Source organism: Crinia signifera, chromosome 7 (assembly GCF_055691185.1).
Source record: "Crinia signifera chromosome 7, ASM5569118v1, whole genome shotgun sequence".
NCBI classification, from domain to species: Eukaryota; Metazoa; Chordata; class Amphibia; order Anura; family Myobatrachidae; genus Crinia; species Crinia signifera.
In genome coordinates this window covers 81,147,646-81,174,206 of record NC_139223.1, presented here as the reverse complement: position 1 = coordinate 81,174,206, position 26,561 = coordinate 81,147,646, and positions in this window count along the sequence as shown.

Sequence of the window (26,561 nt, the reverse complement as noted above, 5' to 3'; positions counted from 1 at the left end):
ATAGCGAGAGGCGCTCCATCTGTATATAAATGGGAAACGGTTAAGGAAGGATAATATTGGCCCACTAATTAATAAGCAGGATACCCTGGTAACAGATAGAAAACAGAAATAAAAATTATTCAATTCATTTTTTGCTTCGATATTTACAAGGAAAGAATCTTAGCATGGGTTCGTCAAAATAGATCATGTCAGACTAATTTAATTAGCTTCTATGAGAAAGTCAGTAGGGGGGATGGACATAGGGAAATTTGTTGATGTACTGTATTACTTCTTGATTTTGCTAAAGCTTTTAACATGGTGCCTCATAAAAGATTATTTATAAAACTAGGTAATTTAGGGTTATGAGTTAAAATTTGTCATTGGATTAAAAACTGTTTGCACAATTGGGGACAGAAAGTGCTGGTAAATGGCATACATTCCAGTTGGGGCAAGGTCCGAAGTGGTGTCCCACAATGTTCAATATTATATTATAATACAATCAAACCTTGTTTAATATATGCATTAATGATATAGGTGGCTTGTGGACACAGAGGTGGCTGAAAGGACTTCCATTATACAGAACATCGCATCCAGGGACGCCTGTTGAGTATATTACACACATGCTTTGTTTGTCTGCAATTTGCTTTGTGGACATTCACAAATGGTGAGAGTCCTGTGAATCCATCTCTGTTCCTTTTTTATACTTTTTATTGTGTTATTAAAAACGTTATTGCACCAAGAGGATTCTCTCTTCTCTTTATCTCTCTGAGTGTTTACCACATTCCGGGGAACAGGGAGAAGAGAAGGAGGGAGGAAAAAAAAGAAGGATCCACTCTGGGTATTCTATCCCACTCAACTCAAACGCTGAGGTCTACGGTAATAGTAGACAAAAATTTTTGGTACGGGCTTTATCAAACACCTACCTGGCTTACCTATAACATATTGTGTGTCATTCGCAGTATTACACTATATTTTGTTTTTCTCTTTATATTCTTTTTTGGGGTTAAAATCCTGAGAGAAAGAGGAGAAAAAAACATACACCTCATCTGGATTTAAAGCGCTCTGGAATAACTCAGAATCTACCTTATTCTAGTTCACCCAGAATTAGATTTGGGCGGGGTTTTTTTTTTCAAAATGAACTAGAATAAGGCCCATAGTGAGTAAGATTGCAATATTTTCAGATGACACAAAATTAAGTAAGGAAAATAACTCAGGAGAGGATGTGGATACACTAAAAAGTTACTAAACTATACTGGAAAGGTGGGCGGAAAGGTGGAAAATGTGGTTTAAGGTTGATAAATGTAATGTAATTCATTATGGAAACAAAAATAAACAAACTACTTATAGACTAAATGGAGTTATTATAGGGAATTTTGCTGTAGAGAAGTACTTGGGGATCATCATATATGAAAAAGTGGGTAATAGTGCATACTGGTATGCATTCAGAAAGAATGGATTCAAGAGATGCCAATGTTATAGTGCCTCTTTACAAGGCATTGGTGAGACCACACTTGGAATACTGTGTTCAGTTCTGGGCACCACGCCTTAAAAGGGACATAAATGAATTGCAAAAATGTACAGAGAAGGGCGACTAATCTAGTAAAAGGTCTCCAATTACTAGAATACAAAGATAGGTTAACCAGGCTGAATATGTTTTCACTGGAGAAATGGATGTTAAGAGGAGATATTATTAGTATGTTCAAATACAGGATTGGGAATCATATGGAACTGGGAGATTATTTGTTTACTAACAAGCCTATACTTAGGACACACAGACATGTACTGAGGCTTGAAGAAAAGAAATTCTGTACTGAATTAAGAAGATGATGCATTAGAGCCAGAGGCGTAACTATAGCACCGCAGCCCCCCGCGGCCGCGGGGGGGCGCTGTGCATGTGTGGGCTCCGGGGGGCTGTGGTGCTATAGTTAGCCCCCTCCTGTCCGCCGCCCGCAGCCTTACCTGAATTCACTGGTCCCGTCCCGGCTCCCTTGCTGGCTTCATTCTTCTGCTAGTGAGATGGACCACAATAAAATGTCTGCTGTATGGGGGCGGACATTTTGTGTTGGTCCGTCTCACTAGCAGAAGAATGAAGCCAGCAAGGGAGCCGGGACGGGACCAGCAAGACAGGTAAGGCTGCGGGCGGGAGGTGCGGCGGGGGGCGCCCCCCATTAACGGCAGGGGGGTGCCCAATTCATAGTTACATCACTGATTAGAGCAGTAAAATTCTGGAACTTATTGCCAATGGAGGTGGTTACAGCAACTACTGTTAATGAATTTAAATCAAAAGTAGGTTGACCTCGAAGGACTAATGTCTTTTTTCAACTTTAAACACTATGGGCCTTATTCTGGTCTGTGCGGCCGGAGCCAAATATGCGGCCAGGACCGTGCGTCCTAAACCCCGCTTTCCGTATGGATCGCTCACTCCATCCGAATGCGGTAAGCCGCTGACCACACGGAGCACGAGTGGATTTCTCATGTATACACCTCCTCCATCTCTGGGAACCTCCCCCATCATTCGATGGTCGCATACCATCGAATGCAGGACCGAGCGGTCAGGCAGCTCCCGCGAGCTCAGACCACTCGGGCATTTCTCCGTGCAAAGGTAGGGATCTGGGCGGGCAGCTGACATCCGGCAATGTCATATGTCCGCCCCCTACACGTGCGTCACGGCCGCATTACCAAACATACGCCCAGCGTTTTCATGGGAACGCCCATGAAACGTGGGGCGTATGCATATGTTAATGAGGCCAAACAGCCCTTCACGCCCCTCTCCTCCCCCTGTTCGTAGTGTAAACAATTCATGCGGAATTTGGACGTATGTCCCTTTCGCACATGCGCAGATATGCCTCTGCACATGCACAGCCACAAAATATGGCGGAACAAACGCACGCGGAAATATCCGCACCAACCAGAATAAGGGCCTATGTTACTATGTTACTATATAAGCTTCCTGAGGTGATTTTTCACTTCAAATTTGAATGGCTGTAGGGCCAAATACCAGCAGGTCACATGAGCATTCACCACTTTGACCATGTACATACACTGTGGATGATATGTCATAGCCGTAACTTTCTCCCTAAAAGTATTTGCTCTCTCTGAGTAATCGATTCTGGCTTAAATAAAAAATTGTCTTTTCCTCACTTCTTTGGAATGGCAGCTTCTGCCAATAGAGACCAGATTGTCTTATTAGGTGAGTTTTTGTTTAAAGTCTTTGGGGCCACTCTAATGTCAAAGCCAAGTATAAACCAATACTAATAACTCACTAGACCAAGGAACGTTCTGACCTGAAACTTCCATTCTGGCATTGACAAGGTTGCAACTGCTTCTATTGGGCTCTGGTTTAATATGTCCCCTTCCTAAAACATACCCCAAGTACTTTGCCTCTATCATTTCATGTAGGGAAGCCAATCCCGGGACATTTTTTCAATCCCAGGATTTGTGATTGAAAAATGCTCAATCCCAGAATTTATGGGATCCTGGGATTGGCTTTCTTAATAAAAAAATGCCCTGGCCACCCCACTTATTTACTTACATGTGCGGGTGTGGCTGGAAGCCAGGTGGGTGGGCGGTACAGCTGGGAGCCGGGTGGGTATGCAGTGTGGCCAGGAGCCTGGCAATGCAGCCGAGTGTGAGGTGGGTGTGTGATGCAGCTGGAGCAAGGGGGCCTGGGATGGGCAGAGTGGCTGTGCAGCCTGCGCAGAATGACCTTTGACCACATCATGCACAGAGCCTATAGTCATGTACAGGAGAAGCTGGGCAGCATCTGAGCACATGCTAAGATGCTTCCAGGCATTTGACTGCATGTGCACAGTCTAGTCCTGAAATCTCGGGATTGGCACACCAATCCTGGGATTGAAATCACAGCAAATTTGGGGCTAAATCCTGGGATCCCGCCGATCCCAATCCTGGGATCACTTTCACAGGTTAGCCATAAACTTTTGCTTTTGTAAAGACTGCAAAACTGTGTCTACTCTTGGAATGCAAATCTTCCAGTATGATCTGAAGATGACGATGCCATTGATGTAACCCACAATTTACTTTGGATTAGGCACCATGTAAAACAAAGGTTAAGACTTTATATTTGAACAGTCCTTCTGGGTTATAGAATGCTGTTTTTGCTTTGGTAGCATCAGTTAATGGGATCTTCCAGGTAGCATCAGTTAAGGGGATCTTTGGTAGTATCAGTTAAGGGGATCTTGTCAAGAGAATTCAAGTATTGTAAATGTGCTACGTTCTCTACTACCTCATCAACCTGTGGCATAGGGTTGGCATCAAACTGTGGGAGCGTATTCAATTGCCTTTAATCATTAGAAAATCTTATAGTTCATGAAAGCTTGTGTACCAGCACAATAATATTATTCCACTAAATGTCTGACTCCTCTGTAATCCCCAGGAACAGCATCTACTCTACTCAATTTATCACAGCCTACTTAGACTTGAAAATGTGACAAGGCCTTTGTTTTATTACTATCCCAATTGCATTAATTATTTTATGCTGTATTTTATACATCTGTGGATGTTCACAATGTAGCAGTTGGGAATGAAAGCACCACATGTTTTAAAATGTGAGTTACTAATGACTACACCTGGACACCAGTTAGGAGCTATGGAAAAAGTAAACTGTTGATAGATCTTGAGTACCGGTTTGGAAACCCCTTATCTAAAACATAACACATTGGTTAGACTGCATCGCGACTATAAAGTACAATTCTTGGCCCCGAACTACAAAAAGGACATCATAGAACTGGAAAAAGTCCAAATAAGGACAACAAAGCTAAAAAAGGGAATGGAGAGTTTAAGCTATGATTGAACAAATTGTGATTGTTTACACTAGAGACCCCTCGTCTAAGGGGGATATGCTTAACATGTACAAATATATCAGGGGTGAATATAAAGAACTGTCAGGTGCCCTTTTTACTGTAAGGAAGGACTCTAGGACACGTGGGCAAGAGTTTAGATTAGAGGAAAGAAGATTTTGTTCCCTTAGAAGGAAAACATTTTTTACGGTCAGGGCAGCCAAACTATGGAACTCCTGGCGAGGTGGTGTCGGCAAACACAATAAATACGTTTAAAATAAGGTTGGACAAACATCTAATGGTTAAAAACATCCAGGGCTACAAACAATAATCATAATCTGTCTTTAAAGATATCAGAATACACTACGTATAACAGGGGATGAAGCTAATAAATCATACTAGCTGAAACCAAGGTTGAACTCGATGGATGCAAGTTTTTATTCAGCCTTAACTACTATGTAACTATATGTACAGTAACTATGGGCCTTATTTTGGTTCATTCTTTCTGACAAAATCCTTCTTAGATGGGCAAAACCATTTGCACTGCAGGTGGGGCAGGTGTTACTTGTGCAGAGAGAATTAGATTTGGGTGGGGTTTTACTTCAAAGTGAGATCTATATTGCAGTGTAAAAATAAAGCAGTCAGTATTTTCCCTGCACAGAAACAAAATTACTCACCCAAATCTAATTCTCTCTGCACATGTTACATCTGCCCCCCCCCCCCCCCCTGCAGTGCACATGGTTTTGTCCATCTAAGAAGGATTTTGTCAGAAAGAATGAACCAAAATAAGGCCCTAAGTAACTTGAAAACACAAACTTTTATTAAAGTAGTTGTATCTGCATACTGACCATCAAACCTTAAAGAGTACTCATAAATTACACTTATAGTACCAGAAACTAAATAAAAACAAGAATTTACTTATTTTAAATTAAATCTAAATTCGTTCCCAAAAATACAATAACCGTATATACTCAAGTACAAGCCATCCTGAATGTAAGCTGAGGCACCTAATTTTACCACAAAAAATGGGAAAACTTATTGACTCGAGTATAAGCCTAGGGTGGAAAATGCAGCAGCTACTGGTAAATGTAAAAAATAAAAATAGATATTAATAAAATAACATTAATTGAGGCATCAGTAGGTTGCACACAGTTCTTGCATAGTACGGCATGAACACCAAAGAGGCTGCCGATGTGCAGGAGAAAAGAAGAGTGATGATATCAGCAGTCATCGGACCAGATGTGTGTTAAGCCGACACTCTAGTGGAGAAACTGTAAAGGCTCCGTGCCCTCGGAAAAGCAATCCTCAATAGAGAGCTGAATTTACATATTCCAAATCGCCGTGGCACTTGAGACTCTCCCAAACAAGCAAATACACATAGCTGTGTTGTGTGTGTGTGTGTGTGTGTGTGTGTGTGTGCGCGCGTGCGTGTGTGTGTGAAAAAAAGTAGTCATTGTTCTTTATATCTTACACTGTAACATCTGTGCATTTCTGAAAGGACTGACTTAAAATCCACTTAAGAGAGATAGAGATAGAGAATGTTTCATTTTATTTATGCAATGCTGTCTTTTATGGGAATGACACATATTCTTCACCTTTAAAATGCCAGCGCTGCAGAGCATAATAGAGGAGCATAGGGGAGTAATCATGGACAGCAAACTGTGTAGCAGCATGCAAGCTGCAGAATGTCAGCCAATTATGTTCACAAGTGTTCTTTACTGTCATGACAATAAAAGTGTACAATTAGGTATAAATGGAATATTGTAGCACTGATTACAATGTTACTGTAAGGTGACTATAGGGTAACATTAGTTGCCATGATAGAGAGAGTGCAATATTTATTTAAGGCCATTACAATGAAACTGTTTGACACACTATCAGTGAAGTGGTTTAACATGATGTTGGGTGACTAAGGAGACACTAATTGCCCTTATGGACTGCTTGATGGATTTTAATATATAATATTTTGCATTTAACCCCTTAACTGACACATTTTCTTTTTCAGAAATTGTTGGGGGCTTTGAAATTGAATTATGTCAAGAATATACATTTAAAATTGATCAAAAATGAATTTCTTGTAAAACATGGGAACATCCCGACCATCACCATCGAACCATCAAAACAGATAATAGACAGCGGTCTGGATGGAATAAGTCTGAATTGTTTGGCATAAAGGATCAGTCGGTCAATTAAGTCTAATATCATGAAAACATACTGAAAACTGATTGTTTTATATATATATATATATATATATATATATATATATATATATCCAACTCGGGTTTGGCACTCACTATAACCAAATGCAGTAGCGCCGGTGCCAGCACTTAGAAAAATGTAGTAGATTTGCGGTGGGGCACTCGTGGCTATTCTTCCATAAACTAGACAAGCCAGCTAGTATGCAGCAACGTTTCAATTTATTTCTCAATAAAACCTGACGACAATTTGAGAAATAAATTGAAACGTTGCTGCATACTAGCTGGCTTGTCTAGTTTATGGAAGAATAGCCACGAGTGCCCCACCGCAAATCTACTATATATATATATATATATATATATATATATATATATATATATATATATAGAATAGATAGATGACCCGGCACTGTGTAAGATAGGGGATACTTGGTCAGGTGCCCCCACTTCCAAATAGGATAGATAAGTAGCAACAATCGAGTGGCACTCTGGATACTTCCTTGCAAATAAACAGCAGACACTGTAGTCAAGTTCAACGTTTCATTTCTTTATAGAAATTTCGTCAGAAGAAATGAAACGTTGAACTTGACTACAGTGTCTGCTGTTTATTTGCAAGGAAGTATCCAGAGTGCCACTCGATTGTTGCTACTTATATATATATATATATATATATATATAATCCAACAGTTTTGGGGTTACCCCCCGTCGTCAGGGATGGACAGCATGCACGTGTATGCTGTCCATCCATGAAGACGGGGGGGGGGGGGGGGTAACCCTGAAACCGTTGGATTAAAGGACGTTTTTATTACAGTCTGCTAAGCGCTGCCTCCTTGCTACCCTCTGTTTGCTGGTTTCCCACGGACCTTCATTTGGATGGCACCGCAGCCCTTTTTCCAGTATTTGACTTGTTTAAGTCGATTGTTATGTATATATATATATATCCAAGAGAGGATCCGGCACCCAGGACTTAGAGTAAGTCCAAACAATTAGCTTGCCCTGGTGCCACTCTAGGGGCCTCGCAGCCCATGTAGACAGAGACAATGGAAGAAGGGCACTCAGGGACTGGTATTGCTGGTGAACGTAGGACAACTTTTATTGTCTGAAGGTCTACGTTTCGGGGTCTCCCCCGTCGTCAGGACAAAACAATGTCTTGTCCTGACGACGGGGGAGACCCCGAAACGTAGACCTTCAGACAATAAAAGTTGTCCTACGTTCACCAGCAATACCAGTCCCTGAGTGCCCTTCTTCCATTGTCTCTGTCTCTCTCTCTCTCTCTCTCTCTCTCTCTCTCTCTCTATATATATATATATATATATATATATATATAGGGAACAGACTCTTGTTTCGCGCAACTTATTTAGTGATAACTGTGTGTTTGGGCTGCCGGACTCACACGGACCCCTGTTGGATGGGGACAAGGAGAATGTGGATAGCAGTTGTAAGTTGGCGCCCCTTATTAAGACCTTTAGTAATTGGGTCTGTATAGACTTTTGACAGATTTCAAAACAATAAAAGTAAAGTCCAAAATTCATACAAATTTATTAAAATGTCTCTTGTTCCACACAACAGTGGTGGTTGTTTCAAACCATAAAAAGTTCAGTGGTATAATTCATGACAGCCAATAGATGATCCCAAAGCGTTTCATCCCTACACGGGACTTCATCAGGGGTTCGAAAGAAACATAGATACAATTTCCACAGTTTTCTTGAATAGGATAACTCCGACAAGATGTTTATGCACTATGTCCTTTAAAGTTCAGAGGTGCGTTGTCGCTTTAGGGCTTTTTCTCAATATTTCAATCAGTACAGAGAATTTTTTAGTCCGCATATATATGATTGGATAGCTTAGGGTTTAAGGGTTCTAGGGTATTGTCCCTGCTAATCCGTCCAAAAACTGTTCCCTCTTATAGGGATGGTTTGGTATAGGGTCAGTTGTATATACACTCAGTATGTTGTTTCGGACTGGCCTGATTAACTCATCTAATGGACACCCTCATTCAGAGGCCACCCTAGATCAATATATACTCGAGGAAAGGTGCAGCCAGTACACAGTCATATATTAATCGGAATGTAGTTATCACTGTCCTTTTAGAGATGTGTGCCAGTGAAAAGGTTCAGTGGGATTCAATTCCCACTGAACCTTTTCACTGGCACACATGTTCCTGCCATGTTCCTGTAGGCTTTTAAAACATGTTTGTGGCTACAGGAACATGGCCGCCGGCCTCCACGGCTACGTGGAGGAGGGCCCGGTCGCCTGCTCCCTTTGATCCCCGGCAGTGACAGACGCTGGATGTGGATGTCATGACGATGACGCCGCCCGCCCACGCATCTGTAGAGGAAGTAGGAGCAGGCAGGCTGGACGAGTTGGGGACTGTGGCCGCCTCAAGCAGCAGAGTACAAAAGCTGGGAGCCGCAGCAGCAGCAGGACGGAGAAACATACAGTAAGTGAGCATCAAACTCACAAATACAAAAAAAAAACTATTTCTGCTGTTTCCTGAGTTGTGCCCCTGTATTATAATAATAATAATAATAATAATAATAATAAGAATATTGCCATGACACCAGAGGCTGCTCCCCCTGTATAGTAATTTATGTGTCATGGCATTACTTTTATTATATTATACAGGGGGAGCAGCCTGTGGTGTCATGGCATTACTTTTATATTATACAGGGGGAGCAGCTTGTGGTGTCATGGCATTATTATTATACAAGGGGAGCAGCCTGTGGTGTCATGGCATTATGTATAATAATAATGCCATGACACCACAGGCTGCTCCCCCTCTATAATATAAAAGTAATGCCATGAAACCACAGGCTGCTCCCTCTGTATAATAATAATGCCATGACACCACAGGCTGCTCCCGCTGTATAATATAAAAGTAATGGCACGACACCACAGGCTACTCCCCCTGTATAATAATAATAATAATGCCATGACACCACAGGCTGCTCCGCCTGTATAATATAATAAAAGTAATGCCATGACACATGAAAAATAATAAAGTATCTAAAGTATCAACTTCAGATCTATTTTTTTTAATGAATACATATTTTTAAATGAAAAACCTGCATTTAACAATGCCCTGTTACTTATGTTCCAGTGCTCAGGACTGCCCCCCCCCCCCCCCCCCCCCATACAAAAAAAAGTTAATCTTTTTTCCATGGGGGCCACCAAGCTTCATCCCATTGAACTGGGATGAACAGATTACCCCCCTTCTCCACCCCCTCCACAGCAAGCAGCAACCACATTTAAAGGAAAATAAAAAAGCCAAACATTTTAAACTTGCACGGCAGTATTCTGCCTACTGCTGCCGCAGCTGTATTCTGCCCACTGCCACCACCACTGTGTTGTGCCCGCTCACTCCGCCACTGTATTTTCTGCCTCTGTTGCTTGTGTTCCCGGGCAGACTGCCAGAGATTCTTCTCAGCCCTTGCATTGCGCGAGTGCGTGGTGACATCACCGGCGCATCCGCGCAATGCATCACTGGGACCGCTGAAGCCAGAAGAGCCTTCAGGAGGCTAATGGGGCCAGGAGAGAGGTAATGGTCACATCTCGCCGGTCCGCATTTTTCCCTTTTGCGGTCCGGAGGTGGACCGCGGTCCGCCAGTTGCCTACCCTTGGTATAGATTGTGAGACACAGGGTGCAGGGGACTATATAGGGGGTGATACACAAAGTGTAGGGGGTGACAATGGGTGCAGGGGACTGTGGGGGAGTGACACACAGGATGCAGGGGACTGTAAAGGTGGTGACACATAGGGTCTGTGGGGGGGGGGGTGACACGCAGTGTGTAGTGACTGTAGAGGGTGAAATACAGGGTGCAGGGGACTGTAAAGTTGGTGACATGCAGGGTCTGTGGGGAGTGGTGACACACATGGTGCAGGGGACTGTAGGGGGGTAACACACAGGGTGCAGGGGTCTGAATAGGGGGTGACATGCAGGATGCAGGGGACTGAATAGGTGGTGACACACATCGTGCAGGGAACTGTAGGGGTGACACACAGGGTGCAGGGGACTGTATAGGTGGTGACACACAGGTGGGACGTATAGCTGGTGACACACAGAGTGCAGGGGACTTAAGGGGGTTGACACAGGGTGCAGGGAGTGACATGCAGGGTCTGTGGGGGGTGCGACACATAGGGATGTGATTTTTTTATTCTAATTCCATGTTTATCTCCTGCACCTACAGTCTATTGCACAATATGTGTTGCTGCCCCCCACGACTGTCACTACACCCTGTGTGTCACCCCTTAAGATCCCTGTGTGTTGCCCCAATACACTCCTCTATTTAATTGGAATCCCAACTGAATCCCAAACCCAGTAAATTATGAAGACAAAAGCATAAAAAAATGAATTTATATGTTATTTGTCATGTTTTTTTTAAGGCAACAAAGTAGTTTAGCCTAAGTTAAAAGTATAAAAATTCTGTTTGGTAAATAAAAATATATTTAGCATTTTGCACAAAACAGTGATGTTATATGAACATTTTCATTAAACATTTTTAAAAAATCCAATATTTATTCTTCCAGTGAAATTTTACATTTCTAAATTAAGAAAAATGAATGTAAAAAAAATCTATAAAATTCCATAGACAAAAAACCTTATGGTTTCACATGTCCCATTAAGGCTTCTTACACATTTATCTGACATTTCAGAAACCTGTTGTAACTCTTCCACTCAAACTCCAAAAAGCAATGACATTCCAATCATTAAGGCTGGCGCCTTAATGTATGTGTTCCTTGCGCAATACAGATATGGTACGCCATCACAGCCTGTGGGTAAGTACAGATTCAGCACTCTCACAGAATGAGATTGCTGTCACTCACACAATGGCGGAGCTGCTAATTCACAGATTTGTGTGCTCATTGGAATACATATATATATAGTCACTCCGGTCCTTGCCAGGACCTAGGCCGGTACTTGAGGAGACTTCAATCAGGTAAATAAAGAAGCTACACCATCAGCAGTGTGGACCACACTGCTGATGGTGTAGCTTCTTTATTTACCTGATGCCCTTTATTTATTTGATGCCCTTGCTGTGAAACTCCTGATGAAGGTCCTTTTATGGACTGAAACGCAATGTTACGTTGAGTATATCAAGCTACTTTATCTTTCATGATATTTCAAATACACAGCTGATTTGCATTTAAAAAAAACCTGGAGAGTGCGTCCTTTTTCTTCTATATACATGAATTTGCTTGTCAATTCTGGATGACACCCTAGGAGCCACATTATGTTGGATGGAGTGCGATCTTGTACTACACAAATATATATATATATATATATATATATATATATATATATATATATATATATATATATATATATATAGACTTGAGGGTCCGGCACTCTAATAAACACCTTTTTACTTCGGAGGGTGCCCACTCGATACTGTCTGTACTGTATGTTTACTATTTATATATATCTGTTTTGTTTAATGTATTTATGTATGATTGCACTAATTAATATATTCTCGCTGGTGGCTCCGTCCACTCGCGAGATCCTTTGGTTTGGGTCACCTGTGAGTTGATTTCACTGTGGGCCCGCCGTTTAGGGCGGACATGATGCCAGACACTTTTGTATTTATACGGCTTTGTGTGCAGTGTATTTTAAGCCTGATGACGATGCGGTAGCATCGAAACGTTGCTGTGGTTTACATAAAAAATTCACTTTCAGTAATTACATGGTCGGAGTGCTACTCTTTGTTGGATTATATATATATATATATATATATATATATATATATATATATATATATATATATATATATACAGCAGTGGATGGGCAGTGGCACTCAGGAGACTTCAAACGTGAAATAGCGAGTTTAATATAAAAATGCTGACATCTCAATGCCGACGTTTTGGGGTCAGACAACGAGGCTTGTCTGACCCCGAAACGTCGGCATTGAGATGTCAGCATTTTTATATTAAACTCGCTATTTCACGTTTGAAGTCTCCTGAGTGCCACTGCCCATCCACTGCTGCATTTTTTCGTTCTGCGGGGGGCACCGGAGCAGCTGATACAGCACAGCAGGAGTGCCGGACCCATTTGAAACATATATATATATATATATATATATATATATATATATATATATATATATATAAACTTTAAATTATTTCCTTAGCATTGCAGGACATTCCTTAGTGTGGCACAGTGAAGAAGCTTGTCAAGTTTTCTTTGCAATATACAGTACACATTTAAGCTCACTTGCCATCTCCAGAGAAAAAACAAACAGAAATGAAATAATATTTGTTTGTTGTAATTGCTATTTTGAGGAAAATTGGTGGAGTATTTCTATGTTTCACGTGGAAAGTTTCTTGCTCTACCCTGTTTTCTTATGACAAGCAAATGATTTACTTTCTGCTGGGAAATAATTAGTCCTTGTTAGCATTCCACATCTCAAAAGCAAAAGACATCAGGTCAGTGAAAATAGCAAGAAAAGGTATTTTTGTCTAGTTTGTCATTTCTATATATACTTCCTTACATTGTCAGTTTTATTACTTAGCAGTGGTAAATAGTTTGTGCAACTACGAGTAATATAACCAGTAATAACCAAGGAGGATTATACAGCCCACAATGCTTATATGGCCCTAAAGCTTCAATTGCCTAAAGAAAAAATATAAATAAAAATACTATTTTATTGTTTTTTGTTTATCCAATGTCATAAAACAGTTCCCTTTAAGTAATAATATGACTATTACATATGTAAAAAAAACAACAACATAACAAATAAATATTGTCAAAAGAATAGTATGGAGGTTTTAAATCCATCATTAATGTTGGCAGCATAGAAAAAAATTAACACAAGTTTCACAAAGGTTCGGCAGCACTTCATTCTCTTGGGGAACTTTAATAAGAATGGCAGAACCTGTATGAACGAGTATGAACGGGTACATGTGACAAGAAATTGTAGATCATGTTCTATTCGTTCCATGTAGGCATCCAGGATAAAAAACAATTAAACTGAGCACCTGTCTCCAGTGCAATGAGCAGCTGCAAGAGTGTTGACACTTGCAGCTCCTCCAGAAGTGTGTGGATATCCACCTACCACTGGACCCATCTTTATAGAGTATGACTCACGAATTATCCCGGACCAGACCTCAGGATCCCAGGTTCTAACAAGACCCACCAGCATTATCATCTAATTGGGTACAAGAACCCCCTCTGGAAAAGAACTCTCCACTTCAGGAACTCATTGAGCCAACAACAAGTTAGAATCTATACATAGTGAGTTTTTGAGACTTTGCATTTGAGGGTACTGCCATTAAAGGGGTGAAAGACTGCACCTATCCATCACGTTAACATTTTATGTATATTGTACATGTATTTTATCTCTGTTTTTATCCCATTATTGTTATTATAATTAAATTAATTTATGTTACTATCCCAACAGCTCTATGTTTTATTGTTTTTTTATTTATAGTTTACCTTCATAGTGGAAGCGACTCCCCCACTTTACACAGCAGCTTGGAACTTTCAACCCATTTCAGCATCTGTATTCTTTTAGGGCAGGGGTGGGGAACCTTTTGTGTGCCAAGGGCCATTTGTATGGGCAAAAAATCCTTTGGGGGGCCATATGAAAAAATGTATCTTACAAATTGTCCTGCTGCAGCCATCCTACACACAGGTGGCTGCTGCTGAATGGAACTGACAGTCTCCGGCTGCTGTTGATTAAGCGGAATGACGTGAGAACTACCGACCTCTTGCGAGCATTCCCTTGTACCTTGACTCTCGGCAAAGCCACCAGGTGGGTGGGTGGGCCACTCAGACCGGCTACGGGGGCACATAAAGCCCCCGGGCCTGAGGCTCCTGACCCCTGCCTTAGGGGAAATTTGTATGTCCATGCTTCAGCCAAGACTGGAGTTCCGCTGAATGGAGCGGAACCCTTTATTGTGGGATCCCCACTCCCCCAAGGACCTGGCCCTGGCTGACCAGCCATGGTGATCATACTTTGGACAGGGACATTATGTAAAAAGTGTACCCCAGCTGTGGTATGACACTGTTGGTTGTTTGAGCCCAGTGCTGGTTTCTGAAATACGGGGGGACCCCTAATCTCTTTTTCCCCCATATTTTGGGAACCAGGACCAGGCCAAAAGCCTGGTGCTGGTTATAGGAATACAGGGTGATCCTAGTTTTTTTTCCCTCTGTATTTCTGCATCAATGAGCTGGGGCTGCTTATAGTTGCGTGGCGGGTCCCAACACTGTTTTTTTTTTTCATATTTATTTTTCCTATTTTTATACTGAGAACCCTGCACGGATCTGACTACTCCATGCAGGTTTCAGCCAAATATGCCTGGAAAACTAGGTCTATTTTCCAGGCATATTTGCTTTTGAATTAGTAGCTGGATTTAGCAGGAGGAATGATTGTAAACTTGCCAATCAGATAAAACACTATAGCCATATACGAACAAGTTCTATCAACGGTGTAATCATTTCTAAAGCTGAATTCGGACAAAGTTGCCATTTGTAAAAATGGCAAATCATCCAATTCTGCCTGGCACTTTGTCCCAGCCGTATATCACATTGAATGGGTAGGAATGGGTGCATTCTTACCCATTTAAACTAAATGGGTAACTAAATTTCTACCTTTGTGTTTTACAATTAGGAAATGTATAGGTCCATCCACTAAATAAAGTGATTATATATGATGCATAAAAGTATGAATAACACATGTAAAGTATTTAGATTCTTGTCCGCTCTGCCAGCCATTCCATTGGTTACCTGTGTTTTACCGTATTCAATATAAAACCATTCTGCTAGAAAATAAAGCTATACTGCACCAGCATATATCTCTTTACTTAACTCAAAATATCTCCCATCTTGACCACTCCGCTCTGAATAAGATCTACATCTCTCTTCTGCACGGATCACTAGCTCCTATTCACTATTACAGGACTTTCATTGGGCTGCTCCCACCCTATGGAATGCCCTTCCATGCACAACAAGACTCTCCACTCGCCTCCAAACTTTCAAGTGATCCCTGAAAACTCACCTCTTCATGAAAGTCTATCATATTTAAGTTCCATATGCATAACCCTCTGAGGCACTTATGTATTATACTGCTTCCCTTCTGGACCTACAAGCTATGCTATTACTGGTGCCTATCCTTGTGCTTCCATCCTATATCCCTATAGATTGTAAGTTTGCAGCAGGGCCCTCTTACCTCCAAGTCTGTCTGTTGTTACCCAGTTTGTTTTATCTCTGTTTAAAATTGTAAAGTACAATGGAATCTGCCGCGCTATATAAGAAACTGTAAATAAATAAATTGTCTGAAATATCTTTGGATTCAGAAATAACTAGAGCCCAAAATATTGGAAGCAGCTTCTGATTCTTTACTGCCCTTAATTACTGCGATCTACAGATGATGGACTATTAACTGTACAGAGAATCTGCTTGAACTTGTCTGAGGGTAGAGCTTTCAGTTTTATGGCTCTGATTCTGTGGAACTCTCTTCCCCTCACAATGTAAGAGTACCACACTCTGGATTTCTTCAAAAATTGACTCAAAACTTTCCTCTTCTATTAAGCATTTCACTAATATCCACTGTTAAACTTGTTTTGAATTTGTGTGTGCTATATAGGCAAATGTAAAGCACTTTGAATCCTATTGTTAGAAAAGTGCTATTTAAATAACATTTTTTATTATTATTATTATTATTATTATTATTATTATTAGGGTTTTTTAGACCTGTCTTTTTGCTACCATGAATGCCTTGTTCTCTATTTTAAATCTAAGAACTTCTAGCAAATCATCACCTTACACTCAATACATTTTATTTTGCAATGTAAAGGGATGGGCAATTTCAGAAATTGTTCTCAACCCTTCAATTACAGATTCATCACGCCCTAGGGCAGGGGTGGGGAACCTCCGGCCCGCGGGCCGGATACGGCCCCCGCACCCAGTTTGTCCGGCCCGCCCGCCTGCCTATATTACAGCCGCCCGCCCGCCAATACTACAGAGTATCATCCGCCCGCCGGCTGCCTACATTTCATACCAGCCGCCGGGGATGGCTGCTGCTGCTGCCGCCGAGGAGATGTGCAGAAGACGCGCCCGCCAATCACTGCCGGCGCATCCCCTCCACAGCCACTGTGATTGGAGGGCGCGTCTTCTACACATCTCCCCGGCGGCAGCAGCAGCAGCCATCCCCGGCGCCTGGTATGTAATATAGGAGGGCGGGCGGCTGTTAATATAGGCGGGCGGGCGGCTGATACATCGGGCGGGCGGCTGGTATGAAATGTAGGCAGCCGGCGGGCGGATGATACTTCTGTAGTATTGGCGGGCGGGCGGCTGTAATATAGGGCGATAATCACCCTCCCTTCCCAGGCAGTGACTGACACATCCAGGGGTTGTCATTTACCCCTGGATTCACCCCCAAACAGGTTAATGTGATTATGTCTGATTCTCATAATCAGACATAATCACATTAACCTGTTTGGGGGTGACAGCCCCCCTTCCTCCACACTGTCACTTTTTTATGTCGCTGCCCGTGTGTATAATGCCCACAAGTATATGCCGCTGCCCGTGTGTATAATGCCCACATGTATATGCCGCTGCCCTTGTGTATTATGCCCACATGTATATGCCGGTGCCCTGTGTATAATGCCCACATGTATATGCCGCTGCCAGTGTGTATAATGCCCACATGTATATGCCGCTGCCAGTGTGTATAATGCCCACATGTATATGCCGGTGCCCTGTGTATAATGCCCACATGTATATTCCGCTGCCAGTGTGTATAATGCCCACATGTATATGCCGCTGCCCTTGTGTATTATGCCCACATGTATATGCCGGTGCCCTGTGTATAATGCCCACATGTATATGCCGCTGCCCTTGTGTATTATGCCCACATGTATATGCCGGTGCCCTGTGTATAATGCCCACATGTATATGCCGCTGCCAGTGTGTATAATGCCCACATGTATATGCCGCTGTCAGTGTGTATAATGCCCACATGTATATGCCGGTGCCCTGTGTATAATGCCCACATGTATATTCCGCTGCCAGTGTGTATAATGCCCACATGTATATTCCGCTGCCAGTGTGTATAATGCCCACATGTATATGCCGCTGCCCTTGTGTATTATGCCCACATGTATATGCCGCTGCCCTTGTGTATTATGCCCACATGTATATGCCGCTGCCCTGTGTATAATGCCCACATGTATATGCCGCTGCCAGTGTGTATAATGCCCACATGTATATGCCGCTGCCAGTGTGTATAATGCCCACATGTATATGCCGCTGCCAGTGTTTATAATGCCCACATGTATATGCCGCTGCCCTGTGTATAATGCCCACATGTATATGCCGCTGCCCTGTGTATAATGCCCACATGTATATGCCGCTGCCCTGTGTATAATGCCCACGCGTATATGCCGATAATTGATAATTTTTATATGGCCCCCGAAGGGTTTTAAAATTTTCCAAATGGCCCTCGGTAGAAAAAAGGTTCCCCACCCCTGCCCTAGGGAATACCGTATCTTGGAAGTTTTAAGAAAAATGTTCAAAATCATTTCGATAACATATCTTCCACTTTCTGAATGAAACATTTACCTCTTGTCTGGATGATTTTAAAATTCCGTTTCTACTATATGATTGGCTCATTAGATATTTGGATTTACATGCAGGTGTGCCGGTGTTTCACCTATTAAAATGTCTTGAAGATGGTACCTCTTGAGAAATTCCCCCTTCCTGGTTGAAAGATATTGAGCTCTCTAAGTGTCAATTCTTGGTACCAGAAGACTTGCATTAACGCCACTTATTGTCCGCTGTCTGCCTATCTATTTATTGATATATTATTCTTTTATATAGTTAAAAAAAGGAGTATGGCTAATATTTGATTATATTTCAGTAGTGTAAGTTACATGTTGTTAAAATTCACATACATTTTGTCTTTGATGGTTTAATATCTGCGTTTGTACATACCAATGTCATCAGTGAGGGTTTATTGTAAATCTGTTTTCAGTGTTAAGTGAGTGCAGTTATACATGACACATTTAAAGTGACATTGATAGATTTACAATTTACAGAACTTATTTAGGTATAAAAATCCCTACTGTAACCATCAGGCACTGGGGTTTTGTCACTTATCAAGTTCAAGATCGCCTTGAGGACCTCTTCCTCCATAGTTGGAGTATAGGCATGTATAAAAGAGTCTAAGGGTTTCTGCAATATCTGAATTGTTTTTAGAGATTTCACCTTGAACATTCCAAAGTGGCTGTACCACCATTGGAGGTCTGATACTATGTAGGAGGTTGGAGAGCAGCTTACCAGTCTTATTTACGGATTTATGAAACCTGTAATTGGTACAAACGAGGTGTCTGTCTCTGAGTAAATGTAGGTATTCATCGAAATTGGTTTTAGCTGTCAGATAATTCAGTTTGGAGGATGAGTCTAGTCAGGATTGTTGAAAGGCAGTTGTCAGTTTTGATTGAAACCCCAGATAATTGGCGGTATATTTCTTGTTGTTATTGGCTATGTATGAGAGAATCTCACCTCTGAAGACTGCTTTAAGTGTCATCCAGAATAACACTGGGTCACTTTTACGGTGAGAGGCGTTATCAGTGCTAACATTTTCCCAGATGGTCTCTAGTCTTTTCTGGAAGTGATTTGGATAAATATGCAGGAAATTTCCAAAGACAAGAGGCGGGATCTGAATGGGGCAGTCCCAATGAGACCATAATAGGTGCATGGTATAGGGATATATCATCAATTTCTGAGTCATGTACAAGGGGGAATAAGGAATGAGAGAGTAGGATGTAGTCTATTTGTGAGAATTAACCATGTGCCGCTGATAGACAAGTGTACTACTTCTCGATTGGATGCATTGCTCTCCATATGTCTACGATTTGTAAGGAGTCGACTAGGGCAGGGATACCTAATCTTGGAAGTTTTGGTGGATTGTTGTGCTTGGAGGAGCGGTCCATTATATTAGAGGATATTAGGTTAAAGTCACCAGCTAGTATCAGTGGGGCATGAGTGAGGGGGGTCATGAAAGATTTAGAGTAGATGTTAGGGGCATAAACATTGCAAAGGATATAAGGCTAGGTATGGATTGTAAGAGATGCAATGAGGAATCTGCCCTCAGGATCAGTAACCAGTTTCTCTACTTCATGTGGGATGTTAGCTTTAATCATATAACCACACCCCTGGCTTTAGAATTATATGGGCTAGAACCGATGACCCTCCAGCCAATCATATTTAGTTTTAATATCTCAGGAGGGGGTAAATGTGTTTCTTGGAGAAAGGCTAGATGTACTCCTTGTTGTTAAGGTTAATAAGTATCTTAGGTCTTTTCATGGGTGAGTTGAAGCCTCCTATATTCCATGATCTGATCTTCAATTCAGTCATCTATACTCGAGGGGGGAGGGGGTGAGTGGGTATCAATAACTGAAACAGAAACTTATGGTCCCCATTAAGGGTGTGACAAAGTGGAAAAGAGGGAGGTGAGACAAACGGGGGTAGATGAGACACGGACAACATAAAAACGTAGAAACATACATTGAGAAGCAAATTATACCAACAAACAATTATCACCGATGTCAGATAGATTAAAACATTAGGTAATTGCATATTAATCAGCATCATCATTAACTTCCTAGGCTAATCAGATAGGAAACTGCACTGGGTGCAAAACAAAATTACTTCTTAACAGCTCAACTAAACTGTAACCACCAATCCCACCCGCCAACCAAATGAGGAGGGCTAGACCAGCTCAGTGACTTCCTGCATCACCATGCTTCATCCCTAAGCAAACTTTTTATGGTAGGGGTGTAAACTGGAGGAGTTATGGTATGAGGCGGGATGGGGAGAGGTTGGGGGGAGGGGGGAGTGTGGGGAGGGGAGAGGAATGAAGTACATAAGGGGGAGAAATTTAGCCATCTTAATTTCTATTTGGAGAGAGGTTCCCAGTGTAAGGGAAAAGGCAACATGCTGAGCTAGAGCATAAAACAACAACAGTGACTAGAATTTCATGACCACTTCAGCTTAATTGGGATGCAGACATCTTATTCAAGCGAAAAGGAGAATCATACCGGGGAAGCTTAATATAAAGTTCCATACAGGTGGTGCAGAGGTAGTAGTTCAGTGCCTGATCCTGAATAAGGAGGTCCTTTGTGACAATATCTGTTTTTATAGGAGTCCAGTACGGGGGTGTGAAGCAATTGTTCCGTGGGCATTGAGGCAGGGATGATATAGCATATAGTTCCACAGCTGATATCTGTCAGCAAGACTGGGAGAGGGGGGTTGTGAAGGGTGAGCAAAAGTCTTGTGAACCTTGGGGGGGGGGGGGTCATTACTGTGAGTGACAGGTAGATCTGGTGTCCCAGAGGAGGGGGGAGGTTGCAAGTGACGAGTGCATGTCAATGAGGTGGGCATCCAGTATATCAATTATACATGGGTGCATACAAGAAAATATTTCAGGGCAAGGGTTGTGTCAGAATGGTTCTGTTGGGGCTCTGGGAGGATCGAGTTTAAGTCGGCGTGGGAGTGGGGACTGGGGGGGGCACGATCACTTCTATCCTGGTAACGGTCTGCTGTATGGTCACGGAAATAAGCCTCTGCATCCTTGGAGAAAGGAAATCTTTATTGGAAGCTCTATCATAAATGTGCAGTCTTGCAGGGTATAATAAGCCAAACTTGTGGCCCTCTGTGACTATCTGGGAGCAAACAGGTGAGAAGGTTTTGTGGGCCTTAGTCAGCTCCACTGAGTAGTCCTGGAATGACCTTCCCATTTAAAATCTTTCATGCGTCTGGATGTAGACCACATCAGTTGTTTGTGGAGATAGTTCGTACATCTGAACAATGTGACCCGTGGCATGGGCTTATTGGGAGAGGGGGTGGGTCCGACTCTTTGAGCTCTCTCTATCACCATGTATATACACTCCTGTTCAATACCTAAATTGGTGGGTAGGGTGTTCTTAACAAAGTGAGAGAGGGCTGTGTCTCCCTGATTCAGGGAGCCCAACCAGTCTAATATTATTTCTTCTTGAACGATTTTCTATGTCGTCCAGTTTATTCCAATTATGAAAACTGTCAGTTGTCAATGTACATTTCCCATTTCATGTGAGAGAGACCCCAATTGATTTTCTGTGAGTGAGACCCGCTGGGTGAGAGACTTTATCTGAGCAGTTATGTCTGATACTGCCTGCGTTAGTAAGGGGGCCATGGTGTTCTTTATAGCTTCCACCATTTTATGAGTGTCACATTTTTTATTAGCAGCAGGAGCCGGGAGAACCGTGACCACCGACAGATGCGCCGGCAGATGGCAGCGGGTAACAATAGCCCTGCAGACCCCTCGGTGACCACACTTTCTCAGCACTTCCCCACCACCACGGGGTCTGCAGGGCTATTGGGCCTTATTCTAGTTCACTCTTTCTGACAAAATCCTTCTTAGATGGACAAAACCATGTGCACTGCAGGTGGGGCAGATGTAACTTGTGCAGATAGAATTAGATTTGGGTGTGGTTTTACTTCAAAGTGAGATCTATATTTCTATATTGCAGTGGAAAAATAAAGCAGCCAGTATTTACCGTGCACAGAAACAAAATAACTCACCTTAATCTAATTCTCTCTGCACATTTTACAGCTGCCCCCCTGCAGTGCACATAATTTTGTCCATCTAAGAAGGATTTTGTCAGAAAGAGTGAACTAGAAAAAGGCCCATAGTCACACCACTGATTTGAAAATGTAGCCACTTTTATGCACATATTAATTTAGAAATATGAACGTTTATCATCCTGTTACCTCAATACCTCCTGTAATTTCTGTCATTCCAAGCCAATTGCAAGGTACAAGAGAGTTCCTTCAGGAAATACCATGATAGACTGCAATTAATGCATGCTTCACTGAGTGTCCAGTCTTAATCACCTTGTGTGGTGTCTCTGAGGTCTTTCTCTTTCCTCTGCCTCTAAAATGCTTGCTTTGTCTCACAGAGGTGTCTTTACTAAACTATCATTCTACTCATATATAACCTACTGTAGCCTACTATAATATGGTGTCACAAGTTCTTTTTATAGAACTCCATTCAGTAGCTAGACTTCTCATGATCAGGTATCACAAAATAGTAATACCTACTGTAGGTCTGGCAGCAAAAACATTATTGTGAAAAAAAATAGTATGTCTCTGAGATGTGCCTACTTTTTCTTAGGTCTACCAGGTCAGTCTACCACTGTACTGAGGTTTCTGAGATATTTGTCTTCTCCATAGTTTTTCCGATGACTGCATAATCAACAAAACTATCTTTTCCACAGTGCAGAGGACTGCATTGTTTAATGTCTCTGAAATGATTACCTTCTCTAAGGTCTTAGAGACAAAGTAATATGGCCAAAGCTCTCACCCTTGCCATTGTGTCTGTGTACAATCTTGCTGCCCTGACCACTGTGTCTGTGGATAAAACTGCTTCTCCAGACATTGACCTGATTACATATGTTTCTGCCCTGCCTGTGGCCCTGAGAACAAATGTACTTCAGTGGCAGTTGGGCAGTTCTACACAGTCTTTGTTTTACTGATGCAGAAAATTGAATCCTCCAGTGTTGTTGTCATGTTTACCTCTTTCTGCTGTTCTTCTATTACACTTATTTGCAACTTTATGGCTCCTGTATGTTTATCTACAATTGTTATGCCACATCAAACTGTATTATCTGTTTTAAAACTCCCAAACTCTTGATATTGAACATTGTGAGCCTGAGATTTGCTCTTTTGAATTGCTTTTCTATGAATGTCTTTGGTTTCTTTGATAACCCTCTTGGCATTCAATTCTATGGCTCTGGAAAAAAGAGCTGCTAAAATTTGGCTTTCATGTGACTTTACTTGTTCTGCTCATACTACTGTGAAAATTCTATCATCAAAGATATTGATTTTTCTGTTCAGTAAAAAGTTTGATATGTCATTTCTGTTATATAGAAACCAGTGTGCAATCATCAGCTCCTGTGACATTGCGCCCTTGGGGTACCCCTCAGCTCATATGACTCTTTCCATACATTATATAGTCTTCATCTACTATCATTCTTTGCTACCAGTGTGCTATACTCAGTTCCTGTGACTATTAGCTGCCAGTGGAAAATCCTCAGATCATATTCTATGTGTGTAACCAGAATTTACCAATCCACTATAAAGAGCCCCAGACCATTATACTGCATAACCCATTTTTCTCAAGTTCAAAAAAGTAGCCACATTGTCATCAGTAAAAAGAAGAAAAAGTAGCGCTAGTACACCAATGAACATTCACAATATTTAATAACATATACAATCATGTAAAACCCTTGAAATAAGGACAGCAGGATCCGTTCCTATAAATGCCACCAGAGTTACCACATAGACCCCAATACAGTCCAGAATGATAAGTCAACCCCACATGGAGGACACCAATGGACGGTGTGATGAAGGTGGGTAGATGGTAATAGTTACCACAATTAGATCACGAGGAGGAATAGTTCCATTAGGAATGCATAGCAGTAATGTCTCTCCCAAAATGGGTGAAGGTAACAAGGTCCAATGGTGATGGATAGCTGGAGTGCGTGGTGGGTAGTCGCTGGAGGTGGCTGGTCCGGATCCAAAAGTTAATAAAGTGCTGGGGGCAATGTCCAGGGCTTAACTCCTGATGTGTTTCCCTGCAACTAGGTGCAGCTTTGTCAAAGGAATATCCCTGTGGCTTTGGGGATGGTATATATACCTGTCTTTGATTGGACTAATCAGCACATGTGTGATCATTGAATCACTATGTTCATTGGTGTATTCATATACAATATAAAAATCAATATATAAAAGAAAGAAGGGAGAGTAGAACTAGAAGGCATATTTTATAGAAAATATAATAAAAATAAAGAGCAATATGGGAGATTGGCATTAAAAAATAATAACATGTATGATCGTGTTCGCTAATACTTCCTGGTTACGTAGTCATGGCAACCAATCAACATGCATATTAGACCAATCCCGAATGAGGAAAATGGTCATCTGCTCATATGATGCGTGTCACGTGACCCACAGATCGGTATACGTGACACCGTGAGTCAGAGCGAAAGTGCATTAGGCACTAATGTGCGGCGTGCGCTCCAAGCCTCTTTGTGAGGCAGGTATGTCATAGGGGCATCACACATTAGTGCTTAATGCACTTTCGCTCTGACTCATGGTGTCACGTATACCCGATCTGCGGGTCACGTGACACTGCATCATATGAGCAGGAATGGAGATAAAAATGTTATTTCATTGCAGTCTGATCCATTGCAGGTATTACAAACTGAAAACTCTGCACCTCATAAAACTAGGTTTCTACATTTGCAATACAAAGGGAGATTATTGACATTCTGTGATCCAGTCACCCATAGCATACATTTAGCAGTTAGATATGACTGTACTTTAGACTTGTTAACTGATCTACAGTACCTCCCATATATCACCAGCTCAGAAAATATAAAAAGTTCAAATAACTATGAGGATATGATCATTTTGAGGATCTGCAATAATACCTTCTTAGAAATGTTGGATCCATTGAACTAAACTTTTACTGATGTTGCCATCTTTGTTCATCTTGTGCATGTTCAGTGACGTAACTACAGAGGGTGCAGGGGATGCAGCTGCTATGGGGCCCAGGACTTTGGGGGGCCCAAAGGCCCAGCAGGTAGTCCCCTGCCCCCTTTTGTTTGTTTTTCCATACACTCCCGAATGAGGGATCTGCTCATGGTCATCTGCTCATATGATTTGGTGTCACGTGACCCGCAGATCGGGTATACGTGACACCGTGAGTCTGAGCAATAGTGCATTAGGCACTAATGTGCGGCGTGCGCTCCAAGCCTCATTGTGAGGCAGGCATGTCATAGGGGCATCGCACATTAGTGCCTAATGCACTTTCGCTCTGACTCACGGTGTCACGTATACCGATCTGCGGGTCACGTGACCCCGCATCATATGAGCAGATGACCATTTTCCTCATTCGGGATTGGTCTAATATGCATGTTGATTGGTTACCATGACTACGTAACCAGGAAGTATTAGCGAACACGATCATACATGTTATTATTATTTAATGCCATTCTCCCATATTGCTCTTTATTTTTATTTTTATTAGTATATTTTCTATAAAATATGCCTTCTAGTTCTACTCTCTCCTCTTTCTTTTATATATTGATTTTTATATTGTATATGATCACACATGTGCAGATTTGTCCAATCAAAGACAGGTATACAGTATATACCATCCCCAAAGCCACAGGGATATTCCTTTGACAAAGATGTACCTAGTTGCAGGGAAACCCCAGCACTTTATTTCCTTTTGGATCCGGACCAGCCACCTCCAGCGACTACCCACCACGAACTCCAGCTATCCATCACCATTGGATCTTGTTACCTTCACCCATTTTGAGAGAGACATTGCTGCTATGCATTCCTAATAGAACTATTGACTTATCATTCTGGACTGTATTGGAGTCTATGTGGTAACTCTGGTGGCATTTATAGGAACGGATCCTGCTGTCCTTATTTCAAGGGTTTTACATAATTTTATATGTTATTAAATATTGTGAATGTTCATTGGTGTACTAGCGCTACTTTTTCTTCTTTTTACCCTCTTTCTTAAGGTATTACTCACCC